Source organism: Phyllostomus discolor, chromosome 6 (assembly GCF_004126475.2).
Source record: "Phyllostomus discolor isolate MPI-MPIP mPhyDis1 chromosome 6, mPhyDis1.pri.v3, whole genome shotgun sequence".
NCBI classification, from domain to species: Eukaryota; Metazoa; Chordata; class Mammalia; order Chiroptera; family Phyllostomidae; genus Phyllostomus; species Phyllostomus discolor.
In genome coordinates, this window is record NC_040908.2 from 84254120 (window position 1) to 84267867 (window position 13748).

Genomic DNA, 13748 nt, shown 5'->3' on the forward strand with positions numbered 1-13748 from the left:
GAGTGAGCTGCTGTTCTGGATAGGATGGTCAGAGTACACCTTGAGAAGGTGACTAACCTTGTGGATATCTGGGTACTGACAACTCTGAGCTAAGACACCAGCCCTTGCACAGCCCTAGGGTGGGAGGAGTGTGCCTGGTGAACTCAAGGAATAACAGAGTAGGAGAAAGGAGGCTAGAAAAGGAACAGGAGAAGGGGCCATCATGTGGAGGAGGATGGGTGAGGAGTATCTATCTAGCAGAGGTGTCCAGCCTGCAGTCTGCGGGCCGCATGCGGATGAGGGTGGCTGTGAATGTGGCCCGACACAAAATCTTAAATTTTCTTAAAACCTTTTTTTGTTTGTCAGTTTTCATTAGTGTTTGTGTATTTAATGTGTGGCCCAAGACAACTCTTCTTCCAGTGTGGCCCAAAGATGCCAAAAGGTTGGACACCCCTAACTAGGGGCTTACCATACTGTTCTTTACTTTTATATGTTTCCATTTTTTAAAGGTTTTTTTTTAAGCTACTAAAGGTTTTCCTTTTGAATTCTGAGTCCAATGGGAAACCTTTAGTAGCTTCAAAAAAACTTTAAAAAATGGAAACATAGAAGTAGAGAAACTAGTATGGTGAACCCCTAGGCACTTGCCACACACGGTCATCAGTTACACAGTCAATTCTGTTTCATCTGCACCTTCCTCCTCCTCACCTTGGTACTGCAGACACACACAGGAACGTTGAAGCCAATTCCAGACAGCATGTCGTCTCAGTCTCAGGGCTCATTTTGAGAAACTTAAAAGTCAGTTTTGTTTGTATTGAAGCTTTCTCTTTTTTCATCCTTCTTTCAGCCCTTGTCATTCCCCCTCTCCTTGGCCAGCAGGAGTCCTCATGCTGCTGGCCTCCCTTTCTCTGTTTCCTCAAATTCAGTTCTCCACTCAGGCTTACCCTATAACCATTCTGCCCCCACTCCCTGAATACTGGAAATTCAATACAAACACCTAAAATGCAGTTGAGTTCACAGCTTACTCATGCTACCAAGTCCCCTTTGAGTTCTCCTTCCCTTAGCCCCTGCCATTTGCTTCAACTAACCCAATCCCATAGTTTCTGGGTGTTCAGAAGGTGCCGAGAAAAGACTTTCGTTTTTTTTTTTTAAGATTTTATTTATTTATTTTTAGAGAGGTGAAAGGAGGGGAGGGGGAAAGGGAGAGCAACATCAGTGTGTGAGAAACATTGACTGGTTGCTTGCTGCACAGGAACTAAACCTGCAACCCTGGCATGTGCCCTGACCAGGTATCGAACCAACAACCTTTTGCTTTGTGGTACAATGCCCCACCAACTGAGCCACACCAGTCAGGGTGAGACTTTCCTTTTGACTGTTTCAGTACAGTGTATACCTCTGCCCTCTTAGAATCAGATTCTCCTGGGTTCCTTTCATGGAATATCTCAGTAAACATGGTAACTTGACTCTATTATTGGGTCCTAATATTATTGGGCCTTTATTATTGGGCTGTTGGCTGGAGTCTGGACTGGCTTGGTTTAAGGCAGGGCAACCCCCTTCCCTTAGGACTGTCTGGGTGGAGTAGTAGGAGTGGAGCAGCCCCTGGCTGGCTTCTGTTTCCCACATTCTGACTTTCGAAGTGCTGCTTTAAAAGAATATTAATTGTTTCCATTTGCATGAAGGGCTCCATTTATGCTTGATTACCATGTAGTATGATCAAAATGATGAATAACGTTAACTATGTCAGATTAACTTTGTTATAAATTCCATTTAATTTCAGTACTAACGTCTGTTCTAAAATTCATAGTCTTAATAGTTTGCAATATCTGTTATCTACATTATTATTACTTAAACCTAAAAAACTTAGGATTCCCTGATCACCAATCATTTATTTAGTAATCTGTTCTAGTAAAATTAACTTCAATCATACTGGTCTGAAGTAGCAGTAGATCATTTACTCCTTTTTGAAAGTTGGGATGTCTGCCCATCTCAAGGACTATGTAACATGGTTTGTAATTACATCCCCAGTTTCTTTTACTTTTAAGTCCTGGAGATACTATTCATCTTCATCTAGAATTGTGAACTCTTTTCAAACCCAGGCTCTCTTTTTCTATCTTTTCACCTATCTTAGGCTTCATTTTCGTTTCAGCCGTGTTTGTTCACTCCTTTTTAGGTTGAAGATAATTCTCCTTCAGTATGGGATGTGGAAGCAAAATAGTGTGAGTTCAACTTTCTCACTTTTTAACATCACATTGCCAACTCCAAGTATGGCCTAACTCTTTTCATTTCTTTTTCTTTCACTGACCTGCCCCCAGACCCCCTGAAATCTTTTTCATAAATGTCAGCATGTTATGGACTTTGCTCTTCCTGACATTATTTTTCATGTCCAGGCCATTCTTATATTTTTGCTTATGAAGGACCTCTTTGTTTTGTTGTTTTGTAGCACTCATGGCTGCTTTCCATTTGTAGTCACACACTCCTGTTTTTTATTGTATCACCGCATTTTTATTATATGGTCAAAATTATATGGACAGAATTTATTATATGGTCAGTTTTGAACTGCCCCTCTACTTTCACTTTCATTTATAGAACGGTGTCCTTTTTTAAAGTCCTGTATTTGGGCAAAAAGGAGCTGTAGCCGGGAGACACAGATTCAGGTCACAACCTAAGTTGTGTTCCCTGATGTCTTTCTTTTCAAGTCTGTGGCTGTGAGATAATTTCTGGCATTTTTCTGTGCTCTTCAAAATATGCTTTTTCAAAGCCAGGGCCCATACCTGGGCCAAACCAGTTCTCCTTGGCCTATCATAAAACTTGCCGTTGTTCTCTACTGATATTTTGGATAACAAGTTCCCCTCTTTGCTTCTTTGACTTTCTGAAAGCAATGATTATCAAGGCAATTTAAAAAGCATACTGGACACTCTGTTTTTCAGCCGAGTGGGGATGCTAGCAGACTTACAGAGAGCTGAAGTCACCTATCTCGCTGTGGCTATTTCTTGTTCATTTAGGAAAATAGCTACCTCTTCCACCTGGCTGGGTGATGCTGCAGTACATACATGTGGCAGTATTTCTAATTATTTTTCTGCTCCTCTTTATCCCAAATGCCTGATAGATTAATGTTTACTTTATCAACCTGTGAAAATTTCACCTGAGGTCCCTGAGAATTCAGTAGAATCTTAACTTTATGGTTTTTGTTTGTATTTTATGACTTACTGTCAGCAGAGCAGTGAAAAAGAAAAGAGTAGGTCAGTCAGAGGAGAAGCAGACCTATATGACAACTCTTTTTTTTTTATAAAGACAAGGTCACATCTCATTAAAAAAGTAGTAGTATTCTTCCATGAAGCAAAGATAGGAAACACCTTTTTTGATTTATACTTAGGTATATTTTGCCTTGGAAGAAGGGGGCTCCTAAGAAGCCCCTAGTCTCAGTTCTGTGTGTGTGTGTTTGTTTGTTTGTTTTGTCTTATCTTGGGAAAGAGTAGTAGGAAGTGTGAGGGAGTACATGGAGATGAAAAGAGAAGAGAAGAACGAATGAAAGGGATTTAATTCTGATCCCTACAGGGGTGTCCAACTTTTGGCCCACAGGCTGCATGCAGCCCAGGATGGCTGTGAATGCAGCTCAACACAAAATCGTAAATTTACTTAAAACATTATGAGACTTTTTGTGATCACATGTTGCAGTGTATTTAATGTGTGGCCCAAGATGGCTCTTCTTCCAATGTGACACAGATACACCAAAGGGTTGGGCACCCCTCTGCTTAGTATAGTCTAGCTGGACTTGGGAAAGCGGAAGCGGGAAGAGGCGGGGTTGGAGGCTGAAGTGCCTTTGTGGGCTGTGGAATCACATTGACTTGGGCCGCATACACAAGCCTACATTTACCTAGCTCTGTGACCTTGGACAAGTTACTCATTCTCTCTCAGACTCCGAATCTTCATTTGTGAAATGGGGATAATGTGACGGACCTTCTGGAGCTGCTAAGAAGATGAAATAGATAATCTGTAGAAAACACACAGCACAGGGCCCGACTCGGAGACACGTTAACTCCAGTGTTCAGCACTTTGTGCTCAGTGCACACAGTTTAGAGTCTGGTTGTGTAGGTGGTTCTCCAACTAAACTGAAATTCTTTGAGGGCAGGGATGGTGTCTAATGATGCTTTTTTTTATATGGAACTGGACAGAGTAAACTTAATAAATACTTCATGGATTTGAAGTTAGCCCCACACAATGTGTGGCAATGTGGCCCAAATAAAGAAAATGGGGCACATTTGTGGTATGAGCTGGAGTCTCCTTGTAAGAAACCCATGAGGCCTCTAACATGGGAAGGATTTGATGTTGGGTCCCAGGAGAGCTGTTTTCCTTGGGTGTGTGTGGATGTCTGTATTGATGTAGGTCTGTAAAAGCCTGTTTTTTGAGAATTTATACCACCTGAAGGCACAAATTACCTTCAGTTTTTATTATTGGGATTGTTTAGCAGTAACTGAAGCCCTGGTAATGTCCCTGAAACACAGCCAAATTCTGCAAGGCTTCGGAACCAGTAAAGATCAAACCCTCCCAGTGCACTTGGAGTTTAGCATATTTGATTTACATTCTGATTCTCTGAAAATCAGTCTTCAGTTTTGATAGGGTAACTTTTAAATAGAACTGACAGTTAACCAAAACAGCCAATTTTTAAATAATTCTGGACAAATAGGTCTTTATATTACCTTATTTTTATTATTGGAAGTGGATTTCCATTTGATTTCATTGTGAGGATTATTATTTTGGGGCAGAAGTTGGAGAGTTTAAGTAACAAGCATTTTTTTTTTTCCACTGGGCACCAAAAAAGACAAAGGTGCAGTATTTTCTCACAGTCCATATGGCTGTCTCCAGGAGGGAGCATGAGAGTGAAGTGGTAAGAGGCAGGCCTGGGGCTGTTGAATGAATTTTGTGTGCCTGGCCTGAGTGGCAGGAGAAACAAGAGGGACTTCTGAGCATAAACCTGAAGTCTTTGGTGAGATAGGGAACAAGTACGTGTGTGAGAAATTCAAGGGCAGAACTGAGAAGGGAAGCATTCATCATAATGTTCACAGAATCCCACAGAGGCTGTGGTAAAGTCACTTTGTAGTTATTTTACAAAATGACTCATTATCATCAGTATTTGGTGGTAGGTGGTCGGAACTTACGTTGGTGACTATGTCTAGTTGCTGAGGGGCCTTATACACCCTGGATCTGAAGAAACCAAAGCTGTATGTTATCATGTTTAATCCTGAGAACTCTCCTTGGAGGAGGATATCGTCCCTATTTTACAGATGAGGAATCAAGGCACAGAGAGGTTAAGTGTTTTGACCGAGGACACACAGTGGGTAATACAAAGTCAGGGCCCCTACCCAGGTTTGTTTGATTCTGGGTTTTTTCTGCCTCTCATATGTCTCCAGATGTATTAGTTGGCCAGGGCTACCAAAACAAAGCACTAGAAACTGGGTGGCTTGAACAATGTATTGTCTCATAGGCTGGAGGCTAGAAATCCAAAATCAAGGTGTTGGCAGGACCAGTACCTCCCAAGGGCTGTGAGGGAAGAACCTGTCCCAGGTCTTTCTCCTTGGCTTATAGAGGGCCTTCTTCTCTCTGTCTCTTTATGTCATCTTCCCTCTGTGTGTGTTTCTCTATTTAAGATCCCCCCCTTTTAAAGGACACCAGTCATCTTGAGTTAGGGCACACCCTAATGAGCTTCTTTTCACTTGATTACTTCTATAATGACCCTGTCTCCAAATAAGGTCATGTTCTGAGGTACTCAAGTTAGGACTGTAACATAAATTGGAGGGGTACACAGTTCAACCTGTAACATCAGAAAAATCTACAGGTCACACACTAGCAGCTGTGCTTTAGACACTTTTTTTGTAGTGACGTATTTTTCCTATTACCCTTTACGATCTTTGTCCATTTTACTTAATTGTTAACTAACAGCCGCGAACATTGTCACTTTTCAGATGGGCCTGCTCACTGGAGTAAGCTTCAGGTCAATAAAGCATTTAGTGGGCTCTAAGTTAATTAGCCAAGTTACTGTGACAGCTGCTTTGTAGCTGCTTCACAGACCTGCAGAACAGAGAGGAGAGGGGAGGGGAGCACAGAGCTCATTGTGGATTCTGGACTCCCTGATGTAGCCCCAGGCCCTGGGAACTTTGCTTCTGTTTTGTCAGCAAAACTGAGGGAAGTGAAGTGGCATTTGGGATTTTCTACCCTGGATGTGTCATTTAAAATGGAATGGGAACCAGAATAAAAGTCAATGCCCTGCACGTTCATTCCCCTCCTTCCTCATCTTGCCCCATATCAAGCCAGATCTCCCTCACAATTTAAAAAGTTTCTGAAAATCTTTACTACAGCCTTCATGGCCTGATACTAGATTTGTCTTCTAGCTGCTTCCACCTACCCATCCAAGCTGGCGTGGTTCCTCAAACCTCTGTCTGTCTCCCCCATTTGAACTCCAGGCCTAGACCTGCCTCCCGCTCTGAATGGCACTGACCTTGCACGTCCCTTGCTGGTCTGTGTGATGCAGCCCTGGAAAGGGGGAGAGATCTTGGGATGTCAAGTCAGAAAACCTGGCTTTTCTTTTTGCCTCTGTCACTTGGCCCACCAGAGTGAACTTGGGCAAACCATTTAGCCCCTCTGCTCTCAGTATGGTCAATAATGAATAAAAGCAACTAACCAATAAATAAAAATCCCTGCCTTGCTTACCTCCCAGCATGGTTGTGAAGACAGACACAACTTCAAAGGAGCCGTCTCCATACAAGCCAATTTTCTGTTGTGAAAACAGAAAATTCTGTTTAGGTTGTATTTACCATATAATGTATCACTGGAGTCATTTTTCTGTCTGTTTCTGCATGTGTGTGTCTCAGTTGGACTGAATTCCAAGGGAGCAGAGAACGTCGTACAATGCCCCACCCGGTACTGTATGCAGTTAGGCATTGGTGGGCTTTGGATAATTGATAAAAACCAGCCCTGGAGAAGAAAGAAAAGACCAGTGGGTGACAAAGTGGGTATCAAAGGATGTACCACATGGACAGAGTGACTTGTTTTTTCTGAGTTACAAAGACTCAGTCATGTCCGTCGTTCAATGTTGATTTTAAACTGTTAGCTATTGGTGACCTACAGCAGATGTTTCGAAGTTATTTGTAATCAACCGCATGGCTGATATATTTTGCTACTCCCTTGCATCTTAATGGAAGCAGATGAAAAACGCTGTTTGTGTCAAGTAGTGACATCACGGACTCACCATGTAGGGAATTCTCACAGTCCATATTCAGTCGAGTATTTCATAAGTTTATGCCTTTAGATATAAATTTGAATGACTCGCAAAACAAATGGCTTTTCAACAAGGAAAAAAGTGGTTTAACAAAATGAGCAATTTTGGAGAGGTCACTTTTATTTGTAGTATATAAATTATAAACTTTGTATTTTATCTCTGAGCTTGAGAGATCATCTATAAACAATGGATGGCTCTTTGTAGGCTTAGAAATCATTTCCTAGAATACAACTGGGGTCATTTTTCGTCTGACTAGTTGAACAAGGGAGGCCTTGTTTCTTTTTCCTCCTGGGAATGCATGCTGGGTGGGGTGGGGCTGCTGTTCTCATCCCGCCCACTCTCTGTGGCTGATGCAGGGAGAGTGCAGTGGACAGAGTGGACCTCTTTTTTTAAAAATTTTTTTTTAGTGTTATGATGTGCTGACTACTGGGCAAGATACTAGGAATAACTCTATACAAAAATAAGACACTATTTCTGGATTTGAGGAATTAGAGGAGAAGTTTTGTGATGGGTTGGTAGTTGAGCAGTCTCTTGAAACAGCAGTAGTTTTGTAATTAGGAAACCATGAAGGAAGGTCTGAGAGCACAGCTAAGCAAAGGCACAGGGGCAGGAGAGGTGGTTCACTTGAGGGATAGTCTAGGACTTTAATTGTAGTTGGCCTGTAGGGTACAGGGAAGAAAAGAATGCAGTGAAACATGAGGCCAAAAAGATTGGTTTGAGATTGGCTCATGACGTGCATTGAATAATTAAAGAGTTTGAATTTGACCATGTGGGCAATGGGCGTCAGTGGAGGTTTGTACAAGGAGCAGAGTGGCTCTCTCTGACCTTAACTTAGGAAGCAACCCTGGTAGCCACATGGAGGATGGATTGTGGGTGAAAGAAGGGAGGCAGGGGGATTTTAAAAGGCAAGGGGTGATGGGTGTATGAAGTAAGGCAGTGGGTGGTACTCTACTGACTGGGCAGGGCGGTGGAGGGGAGGAAACAGAGGCCCGGCAGCCGCACATGTTGATTGACTGAACAAGCTTCACTGAGCACTTAATCACATGCCAAACCCTGTGTGCCACTGAAGGCACAAAGAGGAAGAGGACAGGTCCCTGCTTGTGAGGACTCACCACTGCTTAGCTCTTACTGTGTCCCAAGTGAGGGGTCTGCCAGGAATGTTGGGGGAGGTAAGAGACATTGAACTTAGGTCTTTAAGGATGGTGGCAAGCTGATTGTGTCCCTGGGCTGCTTTTTAAAATGGTTGTCATTGCCCTGGGGACAGGGACTCATCTTTACCTTGGTTCTAAAGGCTCTGCCTAATCTGGCCCATCCATCACTCCAGCCTCTGCTCACATCATCTCCTCTTAGGTCTCCTGTTCTGGTTTATTTCATCCCTTGGAGGCTCCACTCTCTGCCTGGAGAGCTCTGTCCCTCCCAGATCCCAGCTGAGTCATCTCCCCTGAGTCTTCTGTTCCTTGCTTTCTTTCACTAGCACCGTGTACCTCTCTCTCTTAGCCCTTTTCAGAGCGAAAAATGTGCATGTTATGTGGTCCTTTGATTCATATATGTCTTTTCCCACTAAGTGGGAAGCTTTTTGAGGTAGGGACAGTGTCTGGTTTTGCTCAGCACTGTATCTTCAGCATTTGCACAGTGCCTGGTAGGTAGCACATTCTCAATAAATATATATTGGCTGACTGATGGACTCAAATAATTAATAGTTAAAGGGGAAAGGCATTTCAGGACTAGGGAAGAGCATGAACAAAGAAAAATACATACAGTGGTTTCTTCCAGGATATTCTAGGAACAGCTAGTGACTGCCTTATGAGAGAGGTGTTAAAGGGGATAGAAAAAGACGAGGCTAGAAAAGAATGTTTGGTAAACTTGGAAAGAACCTTCTCTAAGCACTCAAAGCACTCATGGCACTCTAAGCAGGGTGCCATGCTTTAGGACACCCTGAGAACAAGTTAGGAGCTTCCATCACATCCTGGTCTTCTCCCTTTATAGCTAATTGTTAGCTTGATGGAGCTAGATTGTAAGCTCCTTGAGGCCAGAGTTTCTGCCTGACTTGTTCATTAATGTAATTCCAGAATCTAGAACCGTGCATGGCACTTCGTAGGAACCAGCAAACACTTGAGTAAATGAAAAAAATGCTTTTATCGTGGGAGTTATGGGGAGCCATAGAAGATTTTTGATATATTTAGATTTCTCTAGGAAATGTTACTTTGGCAGCAGAGTGGAAAAGAGAAAGGGCCATTTTCATTTATTTTACCCTTCCATATTGATAGTTGAGTGTCTGGATTTGCTTCCAAGGAGTGAGGGTACAGACTGATTAGAACAGAATAGACAGGTGGCTGCAGCAGTGCTTCTGGGGAAGATGCTGGTGGATGGTTCGAGTGCCAGCAGTGGGGCTGGAAGAGGGGCTAGATACGGGAGATCCAGTTTGAATGACTGGGTAGGAGGTGAGGCACTGGGAGCAGGCATGATGTCTCCAATGTATACAAGATTTCTATTTACCAAGGAAAAGTCAAACTTCTTGCTGTGCGGTCTTGCTGGGGAGAAGTGGGAGTGAGGCGAGAAGACTGCATGGGAGCCACCTGCAGGCCCTTTGGGAGCCTTCTGAGGAGGCTGCCCTTCATGTTTGTGCAGGTGTCTCCTATTCTAGACTTGGGACTACTAGCAAGAGAGGAGAGTGCTGAGGAGGCAATATGCTAATGAATAAGCCGCTGATTACCGCATGAGACCACATGGCTTTTATTTTTCCTCTAAATACACTTTTCTTCATTTCTTTGTATTTAAAGCAAGCAAAATGGCAACAAACACTCAAGGTTTCTCCAGTGTCCATTGATACACAGTAATGTTCTGAAATAAGTTAACTGGATCTAGCATTTCCCACTTTTCACTCATTAAAGCTTCTCTCATAATTAGACTTAGGAATCATTCATTTCTTTTCCTTTTTTTTTTTTTGAACACCAGTTTTATTGGGGAAGAGTTTCGAATGGTTAAACCTGCAAGCAAGTTCCTTTCTTTATTGAGAAAACCACTCTCCTGAGGGCTAGATGGGAAGGGATATGGTTGGGCCTCCTTAGGCTGTGAGATGCAGTAGTTGGTCTCATGGCTTAAACTAACCTAAGAGGGAAGATTCAAACTTGGAGCGGGGGCGGGTTGTTTGAGGGGAGCTGGGAGTTTTGTAAATGAAGGTGGATGGTGCTACAGGTAGAGACTTGATGAGAAAGAGGGAAGCATAGCTGATAGAGATGAAGCCAAAGAGGGGACTGGGATGGGCTGGGTGTACAGAGTTGTCCAGGATGTTGTTCCTGTATCTCACCCCATGCATGTTTTCATCACCTCCACCTGGAGCACCAGCCTTCCACAATGTGGGGATGAAGAGAGAGTGATTGCGGGGAATATCTTGTTGGGGACCGCCCTGCCTGGTTTCAGGAAGCTGTAACCCCCCATAACTTAGGCTGCATGAGAGACCTCCAAACCAGGAGCCACTAAGGAGACAAAACTTATTTCCCTGGCATGAATGCTGCCTGTTCTGTGCCTGACCTCCTAAGCTTGATCAGTTAGCCAATGATGGGTAAGATTTCCCACAGAGGGAATCATCTAAGACAGGCATGATCATGAGGAGGCCTCTTGGAAGAGACTCGGGGCTGTGGAAATGAAGGGGTGATCGATATCGACCCCTGCCCCCTTGGCCTTGTCAAAGCCTGAGTCCTTGTTCTTAGAAGTGAGAAATCCAAGTCTCCTGGCTGCCTTTGTCTCCTCTGCCCGACTCAGGCCTGTGGAAATAACAGGGACGGTGCAGCCCAGACCAGAAATGGCAGACCCCTGGGGTAATCAAGCCTGGGACATAGAATATGCAAGATCCTGTAAGATCTGTTTGCTGGAGGATGTTATTAGATTAGAATTTGAAGGCACAGACAGGAAACCAAAACTAGCCCTTTGAGCCATATGCTAAAAACTCCAAGCTCTGCCCAGAATCACAGAGGGAGTTCTGTATGTACCTTTGTAAGTCACCTACTTCTTTTGATCTTTTCTGCCAGACTGTGAATCTACAAACTAAGTCTGTATTCTCAATAAAAATCTGCTTGGGAATGGATACGGGTGCTGTAGACACTTCCAGAGTTGTTTGCGGTTCACGCGTGGCATTTCTTCCCTTTGAGCCTGCTGGTTTCATGAACACAGGACTTGCAGGGCATGTGAGTGTGGTGGGAGTGGGGAGAGACCCTGGACCAAATGTCAGGAGACCTGGGCTTTGCTGGCCTCCAACATCCTATGGCACACTCACCTTTTAGAAAGCCTTAGTTTTCTCCTCTCATAGCAGAGGTGATAGATTTAATGGTTTCTTTGAACAAACTTTGTAAGTCTGAGAATTTTCTATAATTGAGCTTGGGTATTTACATTTGGGCAGAGGAGAAACAACAGTGCAATCTGTGTGAAGGTGCCAGGACCCTCTGAAGGACCCTTGTTTTCAGTTGAGAAAGACCCTTGTTTTCATTTGTTTTTAATTTTTATGGACTAATTTGGGAAGGGGAGGGAGGGAGAGAAAGAGAAACATAAACATTGAGTTGTTCCATATATTTATGCTTTCACTGGTTGATTCTTGTGTGTGCCCTGACAGGAGATCAAACCTTGGCATATTAGGACAACTCTCTAACCAACTGAGCTACCTGGCCAGGTGAAAGGACCTTGTTTTCAAAGTGTAACTGAAGGAGGAGAGAAAGCAAGAATTTCAAGGCTCATTAGTGAAGGTTCATCTGTAGATATGGTCCTGGAAAGTCAGGGAGTTGTCAGTGGGGAGGAGGTAGGGAGCAGGGCCACGACTGGGGTGAAGGTCTCCATCTGAATCACCAGGGTAAAAATGCAGACCCTAGGGCCCCCATTCAGAGGGTGTATTTGGTTTGACACTGGCAGATGGGAAGGGAAGGGCACAAATTTAAGAAGGCATCACTCCTAGGGTATTCACAAGTCAACCTTTTACTTACCAGTTAATGCCTCCTTAAATTTTGCACCCTAGGCTCCTGCTGCCTCAGTGGATTGAGTGCTTTGGCCTGTGAACCAAAGGGTCATTGGTTCAATTCCCAGCCAGGACACATGCCTGGGTTTCGGGCCAGATCCTCAATATGGGGCACACAAGATGCAACCACACATTGATGTTTCTCTCCCTTTCCTTCTTTTTCCCTACCCCTCTCTCTAAAAATAAGTTAAAATCTTTTAAAAAATCAGGTTTATTAAGGTATAATTGAAAAATAAAATTGTAAAATATTTAATGTATACATCTTGATTTGTTATCTGTATACATTGTGAAAGGATTCTTCCCATCTTGCTCATTGACACACCCATCACCTCACATATTTATCTTTTGGGGAGGGTGAGAACATTTAAGATCTATTCTCGGAAAACTTCAGTTATACATTATAGTGTCAAAAACTGTAGTCGTCATGTGATGACTTATATGAATTATAAGATGAATAAAATTCTCAGACATTATTCATCTTGTAATAGAAAGCTTATGCCCTTTTACCAACCTCTCCCTATTTTCTTCACTGCCCTCAACCCCTGGCAACTTTTCATTCTGTTTCTGTGATTTTGATTTTTTATTTAGATCTCACATATAAGTGATACCATGCAGTATTTGTCTTTCTCTCTCTGCTTATGTCACTTAGCATAATGTCTTCAAGGTCCATTCACATTGTCACAAATGGAAAGATTTCCTTCTTTCTCATATATCTACATATAGATATAGATATATACACACACATACACCTATGAAGATGTATGCATATTTACATATAGATGTACGTATGTATCCATATATAGGTATATGTGCATATATTTCTGTTTGGGTGGAGGATAAAGACAACAGAGTGATCTGTCTGAAAATATACAGATATTCCACATTTGGATTATCCCATTATCCACTGATAAGACACTTAAGCTGTTTCCATGTCTTGGCTATTGTGAATAATACTGCAGTGAACATGCAAGTGTAGATATCTCTTCCATATTCTGTTCTCATTTTTTAAAAATATGTGTTTAAAAGTGGGATTGCTAGATCACATGGTAGTTCTATTTTAAATTTTTTGAGGAACCTCCATACTGTTTTTTACATTCCCACCAGCAGTGCACAAAGTTTCTCTTTACCCCATAACATTCTCACCAACACTTATCTCCTGTCTCTGTGATGACTGCCATTCTCACAAACGTGAGGCTACACCTCGACGTGGCTTCAACTTGCATTTCTCTGATGATTAATAGTGTTGAGCACCTTTCATGTACATGTTGGCCATGTGTACGTCTTTGGAAAAATGTCTATTTAGATACTCTATCAATTTTAAATTGGATTATTGTTATTTGTTGCTATTGAGTTTTATGAGTTATATATTTTGTTTATTAACCCTTATCAGATATATTATTAGAAAATATTTTCTCCCATTCCATACATTGCTTTTTCATGTTGTTGATGGTTTCCTTTGCTGTGCAGAAGCTTTTCTGTTTGTTTGTTTACTTTTTC